At 46.1% G+C, this 17,594-nt stretch overlaps 1 protein-coding gene across 4 annotated transcripts in view; it reads right to left on the minus strand.

Annotated features, from left to right (window-relative positions):
* The window catches only part of Lamtor5 (late endosomal/lysosomal adaptor, MAPK and MTOR activator 5), a 29,840-nt gene extending 14,164 nt beyond the window's left edge, over nucleotides 1-15,676 (minus strand). The window contains exons 1-3 of one of the 4 annotated variants that reach the window (XM_071618175.1): nucleotides 15,533-15,676; nucleotides 11,578-11,753; nucleotides 10,410-10,545 (exon numbers count right to left, since the gene is read on the minus strand). The gene's annotated coding sequence lies outside the window, so the exon portion shown is untranslated. Of the gene's footprint in view, nucleotides 1-10,409; nucleotides 10,615-11,577; nucleotides 11,754-15,532 lie in introns of all 4 variants that reach the window. The other 3 variants (XM_071618177.1, XM_071618174.1, XM_071618176.1) reach the window with 3 other exon arrangements.
* Between the last annotated feature and the right edge of the window lie 1,918 nt (nucleotides 15,677-17,594).

Here is a 17,594-nt window from a genome sequence, read left to right on the forward strand (position 1 = left end):
GCCCTGGCCAAGGGGAGGGATGCATTCTGCCCTGTCTGGAGCATGAGCCCAGACTTACAGGAAGTTCAGGAGCACTGGTCATTTTACAAGGTGCATCTAGAGATAATGGCAGTAAAAGGAGTCCCAGAGTCTAGGTGTTAGCTATGGCCTCACTGTAGATCCACAATTTCATTCCTTTATTGTTCCCTCACCCATAGTTTGCCAAATACCGTGCTTGGAACAACAGTAGAGCAGGCAGGGTCCTCATTTCCTCACTCAAGGCTTGTGGTCTATACAGTAAATAAGCTAGAAATAATGAAAAAGAAGTCCTGAGTTAAGTTTTTGGAGAAGATACACTTTCCAGATGTGACAGTGACAGCAGTCTATATATACTTTTGGCCCTGGCCAGAGCCTGTGGCCAGTGCTGCAGTTTGCAGACACCAGATTCTAAGGAAAGGACTCAGGATCAGGCAGCTGACCCTCTCCACGCCTTTCAGAAACAGAGCTGCCTCAGGGATGGGGTTGTGGGGAGGAGAGAGGGAGGGAAAGGAGGATGAAAAGAGAAGCATCAGGATCAAGGCCTTCTCTGTGTCTTTACCCTCCATGATGCCTAGATAAACATCTGACTCTTGGAAGGTGGTCAGTAAACATCTGTTCTGTTAGAGAAGAACTCCCCAATGGAAACGTTGACCCTCTCCAACCCTTCATCTGTACCTCATTCCAGCTTCCAAGGAACCAGCAGGAATGGTGACAACCACAAGTGTCAACAGCAGTGAAGGCGGCAGATGCTCTTTCTAAAATACTTGACTGCTGCAGATCTCACCTCTCAAGGCCTGGGTTTTAGTATCTGTAAGCTTGGTATTTTCTCTTGCAGTTAAAGAACAGTCAGGGTTTTGTTTTTTTTTTTGTTTGTTTGTTTTTGTTTTGTTTTGGGTACTGGGGATTGAACCCAGAGGCACTTAACCACTAAACCACATCCCAGCCATATATATAATTTAGAGGCAGAGGCAGGGTCTCAATTATTTGCTTAGGGCCTCACTAAGTTGCTGTGGCTGGCTTTGAACTCACCATCCTCCTGCCTCAGCATCCCAAACTGCTGAGATTATAGTGCGCACCACCGCTCCTGGCTACACAATTCATTTTAATCCCATGGTCATCCTCTGAGAGATCTCTTTCCCCATGTTATGGATGAAGCAACTGAGGCCCAGAAAGGTCCACTGACTTGTCAAGGTGTTTAGTACTTGAAAGTGCCCAGGGCCTTGGATACCAAGCCTGAGGCCACCACTCTTTGGGATATTCATCCCAGGTATGCGGGCTCATCTGTAACTCTGTTTTTGCAACCACTTGAGATAAGAGCCCTGTGAGTCAGTCCCACAAAGTGGCTGAGAGCTGCCTCCTTCCCATCCCTCCCCCTTCCGCTCCCACCACCAGCAACGGGAGGACTTGTCCCCATGTCTTCAGCACCACACAGTATATCAACTGCCACATTAATTCTGGGCCATCAGCATTCTCCCCCAGGAGAAGGTCAGAGGAAAGGAGACTCATATCTCATTGGAATTTTCAATTGCCAGAGGGGAAATAAGATGAGTATAATCTATCAAGGTGGGGAAGAGCTAATCTGAAAGCAGTATAGATCACTTGAAGAAGAGAGCAGTTTCTCAGTCTCAGGACAAGAGAATGTGAAATGAGGACCAACTTTTTTTTTGTTTGTTTGTTTTGTGAAAACATCAATGAACAGAGAAAACGTCTAAGGTCAAGAGCAGCAAGTTCTCTGGCTCTCTCCACTTGCCCTTCCCCAAGATGGTCATTATGTTTCTTATGTACACACACAGGACAAAGTCCATTCCCTGTTCCTTGAAAAATAGTTAACCTTTGGTGAGGATTGATTATTGCCAGGCAGTGAATGAGTGTTTTATACAGTCATGTGCTTGACCCAGGGATACCTTCTGAAAAATGCATCATTAAGTGATTTTGTCTTACGAAGTGTATGTTCACATACTAGATAAGTGAGATTTTCCTGGGGGCCTGGGTACCGGGGATTGAATCCAGGGATGTTTTACCACTGAACTACATCCATAGTCCTTTTTATTTTTTATTTTATTTTCTTAATATTTATTTTTTTAGGTGTAGATGGACACAACACAATGCCTTTATTTTTATGTGGTGCTGAGGATCGAATCCGGGTCCCGCCCGTGCTAGGCGAGCACTCTACCACTGAGCCATAATCCCAGCCCCCTTTTTATTTTTTTTTTAAATTTGAGATAGGGTCTCCCTAAATAGCTGAGGCTGGCCTCAAACTTGTGATCCTCCTGCCTCAGCCTCCCAAATGTTAGGGATTACAGGTGTGTGGCAACTGGCAATCCTGACTTCCTGCTGCTTCTGTCATGCACTGGCAGCGTGTACTTAGTGGTGTTCTTGCAGGCCCTGGGCTCTCACTTGGCAGTTCACAAAGGTTTCAATTTATAGCCTGTGACTTTGCTCCCAAGCAAGACTATAGTTCTGCCCTTAAAAGTCTGGAAACCTGGCGTTGACTTGACCTCCCAATGTATGAAAGTCCTTCAGGCCTTGAATAGGGAGTTTTCATCCATATTGAGGATTTGTTCTGGCAAATAATTTCCCTCCACAATCAACTCATTTGAAGTTTCCAAATAATCTTCATCTCCCTTTGCATCAGTGCTCCCAAACTCACCACTGACTCTCACATGATGTCATGAATAACATCATTATAAATGATGGAATCTTTTTTGTGTGTTTGTTTGCAATGCTGGGGATTGAACTCAGGACCTTGCATGTACTAGAGTCAGCCCTTTTTATTTTGTGATGATATCTTGCTAAATGGTCCAGACTGGTCTCAAACTTGTGATCCTCCTGCCTCAGCCTCCTGAATCGCTGGGATTACAGGCATGAGCCACTCTACCCAGCAGGTCCAGCCTTTTCTTTCAATATCACAAACTCTTTGGCCATGATCTTCTTGGTGCTGAAGAGGATACGTTGGTCTACAATCCAGGCCATTAGAAGTTTCTCCATATCTGATACAGAACCTTCTCAAATTTGTAGTAGTGTTGCAGTCCCTTAATAGCTTCTGTCATTTTGCTTCTGTTCATCAAGATCATACCTATTGCGCAACGGGATGTGCCTGGCTGGAGAGAAGTAACTATTGCTGATTGTTTCCAGGTCAATCATGACATGGCCTCTTCCTGGCCCCCTTAGCAGAGGATTTTTTTTATGTTGGGAGACCTTGATGAACAAAGCAATGTAGGATTAAATCAAGCATGAAAGAAAGTGATGGCATTGAGAGTGAGATAAACACACTCCTGGGCACGGTGGTGCACGCCTGTAATCCCAGCAACGCCAGAGGCGGAGGCAGGGGGATGGCAAGTTCTAAGGCCAGCCTCAGCAACTTAGTGACACCCTCATTCAAAATAAAAAACAAATAGGGGTGGGAATGTTGCTCAGTAGTAAAGCACCCCTGGGCTCAATCCCTAGTACACGCACACACAAAGACTCAGGTAAACACAAGCCGCATGAGACTGCTGCTAGGAAACCATAGCAGAGTTGCAAAATAAACTATTTTTTCTTTTTATAAATAGAAAGAGAACACACTAAAACAAAGATAGAAATAATAGGAAATACATAAACCAGTAAACATCTGTTTATTACCAAGTATTAAGTCCAATGCATAACTGTGTGTACGTGCTGTTCTTCATATAACGGGCAGTATAGCAGGCAGGCCTATTTACCAGCATCGTCCCAAACATGTGAGTAATGCTTTGTGCTAGGATGTTAAAATTGGTGCACACCTGTAATCCTGGTGACTCCGGAGGCTGAGACAGGAGGATTGCAAGTTCAAAGCCAACCTTGCCAACATAATGAGGCACTAAGCAACTTAGTGAGATTCTGTCTCAAAATAAAAAGGACTGGGGATTTGTTTCAGTGGTTAAGTGCCCATGGGTTCAATTCCTAGTACAAAAAAAAAAAAAAAAAAACACAACAGATGGTTATGATGTCTATAATGTCACAAGGTGATAGAAAATTTTCAGCTCTGTTATAATCTTGTTGGGCCACAGTGGTATATTAGGGCTGTGGTTGACTGAAACATGATTATGTGGCACGTTACCATACTTATTATCCAGAGACCTAAAATGATAAGTGAGTTAGGTGCTGTTCTTTGTGCCACTTTACACATATGGAAACTGAGCTTCAGGTGGTTGACTTGCCCAAGGCTACCCAACCAGTGAAGGGTGAGATCAAATGCAGACTAGCTGACCCCAAGCAATGCAGGTGCCTCAGCCCCCAAAGTAGCCTGGGCATTCCTGCTTGAAGACCACTGTCCCTTCTCTCCACCCCACTCATTGGCCAAAGGGCCAATCCCTCAGGGATCCCTGCTGACTCCAAAGGGGACCTGCCCTTTACTAGTTGTCTAGAGGCTGGGCACAGCTAGGGGATGGAGGGCCTGGGGCCTCAGTAAAGGTTCTGGACAACCAAGGCTCAAGGAGGGTTGGGGTTGGTAAGCCGAAGGCAAAGGTCCCAACAGCACAGGTGACATCAGCATGCAGGGCTTAGAATGCTGAGAACCTCCGCTACTTCTGCGAATAAACTTGAAGTGGAGAAGAAGTGAGGCCCCGAGGATCTCTTGGTCAGTCAGAAACCAGGTCATCCAGTATCTGCCCAGCCGTGGTGCGGGCCACAGGGAGAACATCAGAAATGCCATGGCTGTGAGTTAGGAAGGCTTGGGGACACAATGAGAGAACTTCCAAAGGAAGTGCACCCCTGGGATGCTCAGAATGCATGAATCTCGGTGTTAAATCCCAACCCTACGTACCAGCCAGGGGCAGAAGCCCCATCCATGGTGAAGAGCCCTAACTGGGTCTAATGTCAAGGTCACTCCAAGGCTGCAGGTCTCATCCTCTGCGGCCAGAAGCAGGTTTCCTAATGAATATCACTTTCACTCTGACAGAGCTGGCTGCTCGGTGTCGGGCTTTCTTGCTGTTTATCCCTCTGACTGATGCTGGTAACATTTAGAGTCTGTCAGGGAGATATTTCACGGCTGCCCTCTGTGGTGGGTGGAGACAGCCAGGAAGTGCGATTCCCTGGTTAAGGCAGAACCGGAGATGACAGGAGGTGTTGATGGAAAGGCCCAGACTCTCCTCGGGTAGGAGAAGGGGCAGCATGGGCTGTGAGGGGTGGCAACCCAGGGCTGGAGCAGGGACCTCTCGTGCAGGACCTGAAGGGAACGGTGGGGGAGGCAGCCAGGAGCTTTATCCTGGGCTTTTTCACGTGGACACATCACATCTGTGTTGGCTGCTGGGAAAGGCACACAATGGAAGCAAAGGGGGAGGAGAAGGGTTTCCTGCCATCCCCAGAGTCTGAAACGTCTGCTCTAAACCACCATTGCTCCCTACCAGGATTTCATGCACTCATCATGAGGCTGATCTCAAAAGGGACCAAGTGTGTTGCATCCCCCAACGAGGACTGACTTTCGCTCTGCCCCCATAGCACTTTGTACATTACTGTCAAAGCATAAGTCTCAAGAACTTAAACACACGATTCTCCTCCATATGTGTATATATATATATAGAATGGATGCAGGCAAAGACTCAGTGACTCATGCATGAGGGGACCAATAAGATAGGAAAGCTGGATCAAAGAGACTGGGTATTTATAGGCGTTCCAAAGGGAATGTTAGAAATAGTTTTCTAGGTTGAAAATAAAATTGGTTGCCCTTGCCTATGTGATTAATGGTTTTTGACCCAAGGATGCCAACAAATAGCGTTGGGGAAACTGGCTATCCACATGCTAAAGAATGAAGGGGGATGCCTCCCAGGTACCATAGATACAGACATTGACTCAAAATGAATCAGGATCCTAAACATAAGAGTTAAACTATAAACTCTTAGAAGGAAACACAAGGGGAAAACTTCATGACATTTCACAATGATTCGTTGGCTATGACACCAAAAGCACAAGCCACAAGAGAAAAAAAATAGAGAACCTGAACTTCATCAAAATGAAAAACTCTGATACATCGTAGGACACTGTCCACAGAGTAAAAATGTAACCCCATGGAACTGGAGAAAATTTGCAAATCATATATCTAATAACAGGCTAATATCCAGAATATATAAAGAACTCCTGCAATTCAACAACAACAACAACAAAATCTGATCTACTTTTTTTCTTTTGCAGTACTGGGGATTGAACCTAGGAGTGCTCTACCACTGAGCTATATTCCCAGTCTTTTCTATTTTTTTTAATATTAAGACAGGATCTCTGGGCTGGAGAAGTGGCTCAAGCGGTAGTGCATTTGCCTGGCATGCGTGCGGCCTGGGTTCGATCCTCAGCACCACACACAAACAAAGATGTTGTGTCCGCCGAAAATTAAAAAAAAGAAAAAAAAAATTAAAATTCTCTCTCTCTCTCTGTGTGTCTCTGTCTTTGTCTCTGTCTCTCTCTCTCCCTGTTAAAAAAAAAAAGACAGGATCTTAGGTGGGGTTGTAGTTCAGTGGTGGAATGCTCCCCTGGCATGTAGGAGGCACTGGGTTCTATCCTCAGCACCACATTAAAAAAAAAAAAAAAAAGTAAAAATGAGGATATTGTGTCTACCTACAACTAAAAAAAAAAAAAAAGACAGGATCTCACTAAATTGCTGAGGGTCTCACTAAATGAGGCTGACCTTGAACTTGTTATCCTCCTGCCTCAGCCTCCCAAGTCACTGGGATTATAGATCTGAGTCACCAACCCCAGCTTGATTTAAAAAATTAACAGAGAACTTGAATAGACATTTCTCCAGAGAAGATAAAAAATGGCCAACAAACATATGAAAAGATGTTCAACATCACTAACTATTAAGGAAATGCACATCAAACCCACAATGAGATATCACCTCACATCCATTAGGATCACTGTGACACTATCAAAAATCAAAAAATAGCTCAGGGGAAGAATGCTTGCCTAGCATGTACAAGACTGTGAGTTTGATCTCCAGCACTGCAATAAATATCAACAACAAAAAAATATAAAATGACAAGTGTTGGTGAGGCTGTAGAGAAATTGGATCCCTTGTGCACTGTTGTTAGGAATGTAAATGCCACTGTGGAAAACAGTAATGTTTTCTCTCAAAAAAAATTTAACAGAGGGGCTGGGGGTGTGGTTCAGAGGTGGAGCGCTTGCCTAGCATGCAAGAGGCACTGGATTTGATCCTCAGCACCACATGAAAATAAAGATATTGTGTTCACCTATAACTAAAAAAAAAATATTTAAAAAAAGTCAACAGAGTATTACAGTGTAATTCAGCCATTCCACTTCTGGATATATACCCAAAACAATTGAAAGCAGGATCTTCTGCAGATATCTGTATGTGATATCCAAAAGCTGGAAGCAGCCCAAGTGTCTGGTTTTTTGGTTTTATTTTTGGCTAATAGGGCTTGAAACTATTGACACTCTCCACTGAGCCACATCCCTAGCACTATTTTAATTTTTTAAACTTTGAGACAAGATCTCACTAAGTTGGTGAGACTGGACTTGAACTTGGAGAATCCTTCTGCGTCAGCCTCCGGAGTCTTTGGGACCGTAGTTGTGCACTGCCCCACTTGGCCCAAGTGTCTATCAGTGGATAAAGGAATAAACAAGATGTGACATATATGAACAATGGAATCTATATCAGCCTTCTTAAATGAAAGGAAATTCTGGTATATGCTATAACATGGGTGAATATGGAGGACACTGTGCTCAGGGAATCAGCCAATAACTGAAGGACAAATGCCATTAGATTCCACTCTTCAAAGTACCAAGAAGTCAATAGTCAAATTCATAGACAGATTATAGGATGGATATAGGATGGTGGTTGCTAGGAGTGGTGATGGGGAGGGAGAAATGGAATGGGGATTTCTTGTTTCATGGGTATAGAGTTGTAGCTTTGCAAGAGGAAAAAAGTTCAGGAGATGGATGGCGGTGATGGTGCATAGCGTGAGTGCATGGAATATCACTGAACTGTTCACTGAAAAATGGTTAAGATGGTAACTAATATGTGCATTTTACTGCCAACAATAAAAAACAGCCCAGTGCGGCAGCACACGCTGCTTGGGAGGCTGAGGCAGGAGGATCTCAAGTTCCGATCCAGCCTCAGCAACTGTAGCAAGGCTCTAAGCAACTCAGTGAGACCCTGTCTCAAAATAAAAATAAAATGAGCTGGGAATGTGGCTCAGTGTTCAAGTGCCTCTGGGTTCAATCCCTAATACCAAATAAATAAATAAATAAATATTAAAAACCAAGACCTGGCAATTAAAAACATAATCTTTGTTGTTATCTTTTCTATTGGATAGAAATTATTTCTATCTTCATTGGGCAAGATCTGCAAATAAATATGTAACTTCATAGAATCTGGGTCCTTATGAGTAAATAGCCAAATCACAGGGAGATAGATTCCCTGAGGTAATTAAGCAACCACTGGGTAGGATTGTGAAACAATGCCCAGGACGAGGCTGGCAGAACATGCTGTACTCTGTTAGCCTTATTACCAAGATTTGGATTATTAGTATTGTTTTTTAGTATCATAGTCATTTATGTCTGTGTTTTTCCACTGACTCTCTTGAGGACGGTGACTATGTCTTGTTCATCTTAGCCTCCTCCCCGTGTGCTCTGGCCAGTTGAACTTCAAGACTGAGCACCATGGCCTAGTGGGCTGGGAACAGTAGACCTGCATTGTCATTGTTTCTGTGACCTTGATCAGATCTGTGATTTCCTGGAGCTATGCTACACTCACCCATCAAAGGATGAGCTTACTGGGTGCAGTACTGGGCCCTGGGGTGCTGTCTGATCTCTGGGTTTTCTTCCAGGTCTACAGAGTTTGGATTCTGATTTGGTCTAATCATTCACACCTAAAAGGAGTTAACTTCACACAGACACCTAAACCAGATGGATAATGACTAAGTAAAGAGCTTGTTTTGGGTTTGTGCAACACCCAGAGGCATTTTTTTCTTGCTTTTCTTGGAAGAAGCATCCTAGATGTTATCTAAGCCTGTGACCCTGGCTCCTGGGCTAGGACACTGTAGGATGAGGACGTGTGGTTTTGTAACCTAGCTAGAGAAGAAACAGCTGTTTCCTGGTGGCAGGACTGTCTCCTCTCAGAAGCTGGGGGCCCTGGGTAAGCAGGCCCTGGAGGAGACAGAGCTGGCGTCTGAGCCTGCCCTTGAGGAAGGAGCAAATTACCGTCTAATTAAGAATTCATGAGACTCTTGTCGCTGTTTTCAATTAATTTCTTGACAAATTCTGGCTGTCCCTCTTGTTTTTCTTAGGACAGGAGGAGTCCTGGCGATCCAGTCATGAGCTCTGGGGAGCTCTTGCTGAAATTAATTTGAGTGCTTTGGAATGAGATTTACACAGCAGAGAGGAGCCGGCTGGGGCTACTCCTCTTGGCAGGCGCTTCCAGGGCATTGGAGATGTTGTCACTTCTTTTCCCATGATGTGCAGTGTCCTCAAAGGCCTTAGGAGCTATGTCCTGCCTTAACCCAGCCTGCCCCCATGTCCCTTGTGCCCCTGCCTTGGAGGTCCTTCTACTTCTCTTGGCCTTGGCTCTCACAGGCTGACCAGCAAATCCATCCTCTGGCCCCCGCCCAGCCCAGCTTGGGCTCCAACTTGCAAGCACTGATGGGGCCTTCAGGTATCCGCTGCCTGCATCAGGAGGTGAGTCCCAGACTCCTGCCTGTCAGCTCGCCTTCATCATGGCCACAGGTGGGACTGGAGACTTGATGCTGGGACCCACAGGTCTCTGGTGTTTTTTTCTCCATCCCCCATCCTTGGGTTGGAAGATGGTGAGGGGGAGCTGCCCAAATGAAGCATATCCTTGGTTCCTTGGGGCTGCCTCACTTCCTCTCTAGATCCTCAATCTCCACCCACAGAGAAAACCAAGAATCTCTTCCCAGCACCATATCCATCTTTCCCTGACTGTTAAGCATTCCTGCTCTGAAAACAAAAACCACCATAAAAACAATGAGTCTGCTTCTTTGTTCAAAGCTTGTCCTATTTAGGTGATTTAAGGGGAGGAATCAGAGCTCCAGAGGAGTTCAATAATTTGTCTTAAGTGTACCCACTAATAAAGGGCAGAAGAATGAGAATCCTAGCTCGGTTCTAAATGACTGCAGTATCCATGTTCTTTCTTACGTTTCCCTTTCCCTCTCTTTTGTAATTGTTTTTTTAAAAAGATTTAATTGGCTTTCTATTATAAAAGGAGCATATGCTCAAACAGAAAATGTAGAATTGTGTGAAGATAAAACAACCCCCCAGTCATTAGCAATCCCACCTTGCTAAGATCAAATGTTAACGATTTCTTTTTTTTTCCTGTGTGCAGACATATGCGTGTTTGCACACACACCAGCAAAGTGAAATCACATTTTATATTTCCCGACATCAATACATGATCTTCAACCCCATACCTGTTATCGCTTCAAAGCAGGTTCTGCTCAGCTTTATCTTTTTCTGCAACTAATAAATGTTGTTTCTGGGCTGCAACCCGGGGGCACCTGGAAGCTTTTTCTAGCAGACTGTTCTGGTTTGTGCTGGAGATGTCTGCTGTGCAACAGATAACATACTTCTATTTTCCATGAATCTGCCAAACTCAATTCAGGATGGGTGTGTTGTCTTGTTCAAAGCCAGAGAGAGAGAGAGAGAGAGAGAGAGAGAGAGAGAACGGATCCATGACTAGAGTGCTGTTCTCAGAAGTACACTCCAAAGGCAGTTTGGCCTTTTTCTGAGGGGAATCAGTTAACTGGCCTGTGGGGAACAATTCTCAAAGTGAACTTCATGGGCATAATGGGAGTCCCTGACCTTGGGACCTGAAAGTGCTAGGTCTTATTTTGCTCAGAGTTCAAAACCATTTTGAGAGGGTAAACGTTAACTGAGTTAAAAATGAACAGTGTTTGCTGGAATCCTCTGAGCCTGAAGGACTCACGCTGGCTCCTGTGTATGTGTCACGTGGCCTCTGTCCAGGATGAGCAGGGTGGGATGACTTTTCTAGAAGTCCCTATCCCAGAAGGTGGGGTGGGGTCTCTGGGCCTTTTCAGGGATCAGTCCTGGCCTCTGCCAAAATGTATATATTTTTAAAGCAGCTGATTCTGCAAACCACAAGGGGTGGAGAAATAAGAGCTGATGACTTTATAGCTCCATTCCTAACATCAGCAATCCATAGCATCCAAAGGAAGAACTGTGATTCCAAATAGGAAACCTGAATTAGGAGGCTGAATGCAAAGCTTGAGTTAATTTCTGTGATTAGAGGCAAAAACGTAACTTGGGCCTTCTAGGGTGTTGATTTAACATTCGAGCAGCCATCTGAAATGTTAACCACCATCTTATAAGTTTCATTTTCCTGTACTTCCTCTTATCCGAACTCCCCCTATCCCCATTAGTGACCTACCCATGGTACCATAACCCTAAGCCAACCCCAGAAGGACATGACACCTTGACTCTGGAAAGCCCCACGGTACCATCGACCTAAGCCAATCCCACACTATTCCCCATCCACCAAACTCAGATGCAAGCACCCCAAGCCTATCCCATAGCGCCACAACTCCAACTCCAAACCCCTACCCCACAAAAGCTGAACACCTGAACATCTCTCTCCTCTCTATAGAGAGTTGGCCTTTGTTTGTCAGCTCTGACGAATAAACTTTCGTGTGGATCTCTGCCTGGTCTCCATCCTTCATTTCTCGCTCGCCCGTCTCTTGCTTTCTCTCTCCTTTCAGGCCTCTCCACCAAGAGTTGAAGCTCCCTTGTTCCTGGGCCTGTGAATGGTATCTCATTAACATTTCCCAGTGTAAATGGATTATTTCTTTGTTGGGTCCCTTAGTTAGAAAGTCTCTGGCACCCACGCCAACATTTTCCCATTTGGCTCTCATGGCAGACATCACCAATCAATGTTGACACCCTTCCCCCTGAGCCTCAGATGGCTTTAGACTTGGTCTCCACCCACGTCTCTAGGCAGCCATTACAGATCAACCAGCACTGGCCTGGGGAATGAAACCCTCTGCCATTCTGAGTTAGTTTATAATCACAGGCAGGACCTTCATTTCTCATTGGGTAGAATATTTAGAAGGTCTGCAGGTTTGAAGGCATGAAGGCAGGAAGTGGCTGGCAGAGTGGACGCAGATGGAGGAAACTGGGTTGAAGAGAGCCAAGAATTATTTTTTCCGGTCCTGCCTTTTTTCTTTTCTTTTCCTTCCTTTCCCTTCCCCTTCCTTTCTTTGCTGTTGCTAGGGTTTGAACCCAGGGTCTCACTCATGCTAAGCATATGTTCTGCCACGAAGCTGCACTCCCAGCCCCCATTTTCTGATTGAAGACTAGATGTGTCTTCACACTGCCCTGGGCAGCCTCCCCTCCTACCTGTTCCTAGTCCTGCCCCAGGACTCTTCCCACCTCGAGTCAGGGCAGCTTAGGTGCCCTCCTCCCTGAGGGCAGGCAAAGGCAAAGCCCTGTCCCTGGTGCCATGCAGGTGGCCCATGTCCTCTGACCACTCAGTGAACATGAGCCATGTGGAAAGGCTCAGGCCTCGCTAATCCCCTTCCTCAGGAAAAGGCACGCTCTGTTGCTAAATCATGTGTGGAGAGAAAAAAAGGGAAGCAGCAAATATCCCTATGCTGAGGAAGGTCCTTAAAACTGCCACTAAGAGAATTGGTTTTAATTTAATTGCTTTTACTATTTTAATGAAATATTTCAAATGCATAAAAGGCACATCAGTCTAGGTTAGAGAATAATAAAACAATCATCCATGACCCCTCCGTGCAGTTTAAGAAACTGAAGGATTATTTTTTAATGAGAAGAAGAGAGTGATGTAGTTCCTGAGTGGGTCAGGGGCTCTGGGGGCTCTCCAGGAACATGTGGCTGACTTACCGTAGTGGAAAATTGGCCAGCACAAATTTATCACCCAGTATAAAGCTGCGACTCTCAGCATTCCCATAGCAGCGCTTCCATTTATTACTGTGTTCAATCAACACCAGGTAGAAGGGACATTCCCTCCAGGGTGAGACCCTGACTCTGTCCTGATGGTTGGGTGAGCGGGCTACTCCTATATCACATTCAGAGCATCCTAGACTCTCCCCCCGCCCCCCAAGGATTTCATGGTTCAGCCTGTGCAAGGGATGACTGTCACAAGCCACCATGGGTTGCACCTGGGTCACTGCACCTGGAAGCCTAGTGGATAGAGAATCTGGTGTCCGGGAATGGCCAGTGGACATTTCCTCTGGTCAATTGCCCAGGGACAATGTGAATATCTTTCCCACTCTGCAGTGGCCCTCACAGCACCTGAGATGGGTGGGACCTGCCAAGATGTCAATCAACCTGCTGACTGCAAGAAATCATGGAGCAAGACTCTGCCCTTGAAACCTTATCCCTGCTTTGATGGACCCTCTTAAATAAATCACCAGAGCCATTTTCCCTTTGTCTAGTTCCAGAACCCATGTGGACTATATCTATCAGGGGCTTCACATTCTGCAACTATATTTCTGAGTATTTGTGTTTTGTTACTTACTAATTATCTAAGATCGTAAGTTTTAGGGTGGCTTAGATTCCTGGGCAGAAAGAAGGACCCCCTTACTGAGACACTGGCTGTCACTTTTCCCAAAAGATTCCAGAGCTCAGTGTCTCTAGAGTTCTTTTCCAGAGTCTGGCAAAATCTTCTTTGCTTTCTCATGGCAACTCTCAGACCATGATCCTCAGTAAATCTTTTGGATTTGTGGTACCAGAGTATGGAAAAATTGGGTGGGTCCCTGACTGGTCCACTAACTTTCCAGGTGGCAGGTCCCTATAGAAGGGGAATCTTCTGTATGTCATAGGGTAGCTAAGGTGCTGGGTTACCCCTCAGAGGTTTAGTGTGCTAAGTGACCCACACACCTTCACCAGGGACCTGGGATAGTCACTTTCTTTTTCTCCTTTTTTAATAGATGGCTTAAGAAATAAGGCATTTAAGCCAGTTTTTGCAGTGGTGAACACCTGTAATCCTAGTGACTTGGGAGGCCAAGGCAGGAAGATGGTGAGTTCAAAGCCAGCCTCACCAACATAGTGAGGCCCTAAGCAACTTAGCAAGAACTTTTCTCTAAGTAAAACATTATAAAAAGGGCTGGAGATATGGCTCCGTGGTTAAGCACCTCCGGGTTCAATCCTCGGTATCAAAAAATAAATAAATAAGGCATTTATTATTGCACAAAGCAGAGCAACCAGAGTCAGGCTTTTCTCAGGCTGGCGAGGTCAAGGCCAGAAAACTCCATCACTGGTCATGTAAGACCAAGAATATCACTGAAAAATGTAGTCCAACTTTTAATTCACAAGCAGGACTCAGACCAAGTCTTCTGGGCCAAATATGAGTCTAACCCAGGCCTTAACACATTGGGAAGGAGGTGGGAATGGGTGTTGTCTTCTCACAAATCCCTCTCTGGGATGGAAGAGCACAGACTACTTCCCTAAGCAAAAAGTTCAGGCAGATGGTGTCCACATAAGGGGTCTCCTCTAGTGTCACTATATGGAACAAGAAATGTCCCATTTCCAGGACACCTAGGGTGTCTTCCCCATGTGAACTTTGTGATACTTGAGGAAAGACTTTTGGCTAATAGCTTCCTAGTATTCACCACATTTATAAGGCCCTACTCTGGTGGGAGCTCTCTGGTGTGGAGCGAGGCTAGAGCTTTTGCTGAAAGATTCTCCACGTTGGCGACACTCGTAAGGCCTTTCTCCAACGGGAATGCTGTGGTGTCGCAGGAGTTGGGCCAGTCACTTTCCTTGGGGGTCTGGAACCTTGTTTTGTCACAACAGTAATGCTGTAACAACTGTCCTGGTGCTGCATACTGACTATCCCTCAGCCGTGGTCTATCTTGAAACCCTGCCTCACTGGGCTCTTCTCCTGAAAACCCTTCAGGGACCCCACTGCCTAGAGGTCCAAAGCCCAACTCCAGGCCCTTGGGCCTCCATGAGCGCCCACCTGCCTACATCTCTAACTTTGCCTTTTACTACTGTGGAAATTAAATTTTGCCCTAAACATTGAACTGGGATCATCTTTGCACATCCCCCCCCCTCCCTATGTGGTTCCCAAATCAGCTTTTGCTCATTCCTAGGATTCCTTTCAATGTCCCCCAACTCCCAGGTGACACCCCCTCCCCTACCTTGTAACTGTCTGTGCTCAGAGAGGCCAATGGACTGTTCTGTCACGGAGGAACTGTCACACTCTGTTCAGGTGGCTGTCTTTGAGCACAGACTGAGCCTTATCCTATTCTATAAAGCTTTACCAGAAAAGTTGAAAGGAATATATTAGAAAGTCCCAGGGAAGGAAGCCACGGGCTGTCTCTGGTGGCTGCTTCCTGGCCCCTTCGCTGGAGTCCCTCCTTGCCCTTCCTCAGTTTCCCCAAGACCTTTGCTCTGCTACACATTCCCAGGAAATCAGCCACATTCATAATATCCATTTTCATTGATGACCCCTAAGGGGTCAGCCCCCGCCTCCCTCTGAGGGCCAGAGAAGTCAAGTGGCTGCCCCCAGGGCCAGCAGAGAGGGCCGTCTCCAGCACCACGCTGCACTCACCAAGTGTGCTTCTTGCCTCAAGGATCCGTTTGCTTCTCAGGTCTACTGTCTGCCTTCTTGGCCTCGCTGTGTCCTGGGAGGCCGACCTGAGGACAACTATGGGCTCCTAGGCCGGCTGGTTTCTGGTTGGGTTTGGGAATTTGGGAGCTCTCCAAGGAGTAGAGGAATGGAGGAAAGTGCATCTAGGCTTTTACTCCTCTAGCATGCTCCACAAGAGGTCCCCAGGGTGATTGTCCCTTGGTTGAAGGGGCACAGATTCTCTCAAGGGACCATCTCTGTAAGATTTTCTCCTTCTGGTCCAGGTACTCTTCCCTACTTGTCTTCTGGATGGGTGAGGTAGGAGCTTCTAGCCCCAGGTTGCCACAGCAACCCTCACATTCCACACCAGCACCTTTTCAGAGGTGGGGGAGAAGGGGCGCTCCATGCATTATCCTCATTTGAAAGAGCTCCCGGTTTCCTGCTGAGACCATCAGTTTCCTTCTCCTGTGTGCCTTGAAAAGTGCAACACAAACATCTGTACAATTCTCCTGGCCCCAACCTGGTCCCAACCTTTATTTATTTATTTATTTTTGCAGTACTGAGGATTGAAGCCAGATGTGCTCTACCCCGAGCTACATCCCCACCCCTTTTCATTTTTTTTAAATTTTGAGACATGGTCTTGCTAAATTGCTGTGCTGATCTTGAACTTGTTATCCTCCTGCGTCAGCCTCCCAAATCACTAGAAATAGAGGCATGTGCTACTGCGCCCCACCCAAGAGCTGATTTCAAAGCTGATGTTCTTTTTACTACCCTGAGCCCTGATCCCCACAAGAATACCTATGTCATATAGGGTTATTGGGAGGATTACATGACATGATGCCTGAACTGTGCCTGGCACACAGGTATGAGTGAGCAGGTGGGGACCCCTCCCCTCATCTCCTGTCTCCCTTGTGTCTATTGGTCCTCTGGTCCTACTCCCCCTAACTGGAGAAGGTATCTGGGGGTTACAAATTGTGGAGGCTCCAGTAGAGATTGAAGCTGCCATCAGCAAAGACTGTACAGTGGGCCCCCTGTCAGGAAGCCCAGCCTGTCAGGTTAGAAAATAAAATGTTATTGATGAGAAGCACCCCTGGTGAGTGGTGTGTGTGTGTGTGGGGGGGGGGAGTTGGTCTTGCTAAATTGCTGAAGCTGACTTCAACTTGTGATCGTCCTGCCTCAGCCTCCTGATGGGCTGGGGTTGTTACAGAAAGCTCAGTCCTTGTCCCTGATGCCAATCCAATAACAGGGGCGTGGTTTTGAGAAAAAGGTTCATTGCTTTGTTAGCAAAGGAGAAACACCGGGGATTCCTGTCCCAAAGGCTGTGATTTTGCCCATCGGCAGAAACAGAGGGCTTTTACAGAGGTGATTCAGAGAAAATGAGATTAGGGAGAAGAGACCAGGAATGAGAAGTTCAGGGAGGGGAAGGTTAGGGAAAAGAAGATCAGGGAGAAGAAGGTTGAGAAAAAGTTACAGGTGTGTGCCACCCTGCCCAGCTTTTTTTTTTTTTTTTTTTAATAGGGCACCTACCTTCATGACTACTGGATTAGTACTGAGAGATCCTGACAACTTTTAAAAAGTTCATTTATCCCACACACCTGGCAAATTTCATTTTAACAAAGTCCCTACTGCCCTATGAGGTGGAATTTCACTATTAGAAGAGACCCCTCTGGGTCAGCCCATAGAAGCAAAAGGAAAGGGCAGCAGTCGAATCACACAGTAGTCAGTCACGTGGGGGACCTGGGGCTCCTTCTCCAGGCCTAGTGGGATGTAGTTGATAAAGACGATGACTGTTATGGACCCCATCTCCTCTCTGCACCCAAATACCACAGACAGAGAGAAGCTACTCCCTGAGCTCAGGCTTGGGGCTCCCACACCAGAGAGCCACCCCCTCAGAGAACTCCACTATTTCCTTCCCTCATTCCTTTCTCTTTTCTTTCACTACTGGAGATGAACCCAGGAGTAGCCTTCCACTGAACAATATCCCGAGCCCTTTTAATTTTTTTTGTTTTGAGAAACGGTCTCACTAAGTTGCCCAGGCTGGCCT

The sequence above is a fragment of the Marmota flaviventris genome, chromosome 10 (genome assembly GCF_047511675.1).
Source record: "Marmota flaviventris isolate mMarFla1 chromosome 10, mMarFla1.hap1, whole genome shotgun sequence".
In the NCBI taxonomy this organism is placed as follows: Eukaryota; Metazoa; Chordata; class Mammalia; order Rodentia; family Sciuridae; genus Marmota; species Marmota flaviventris.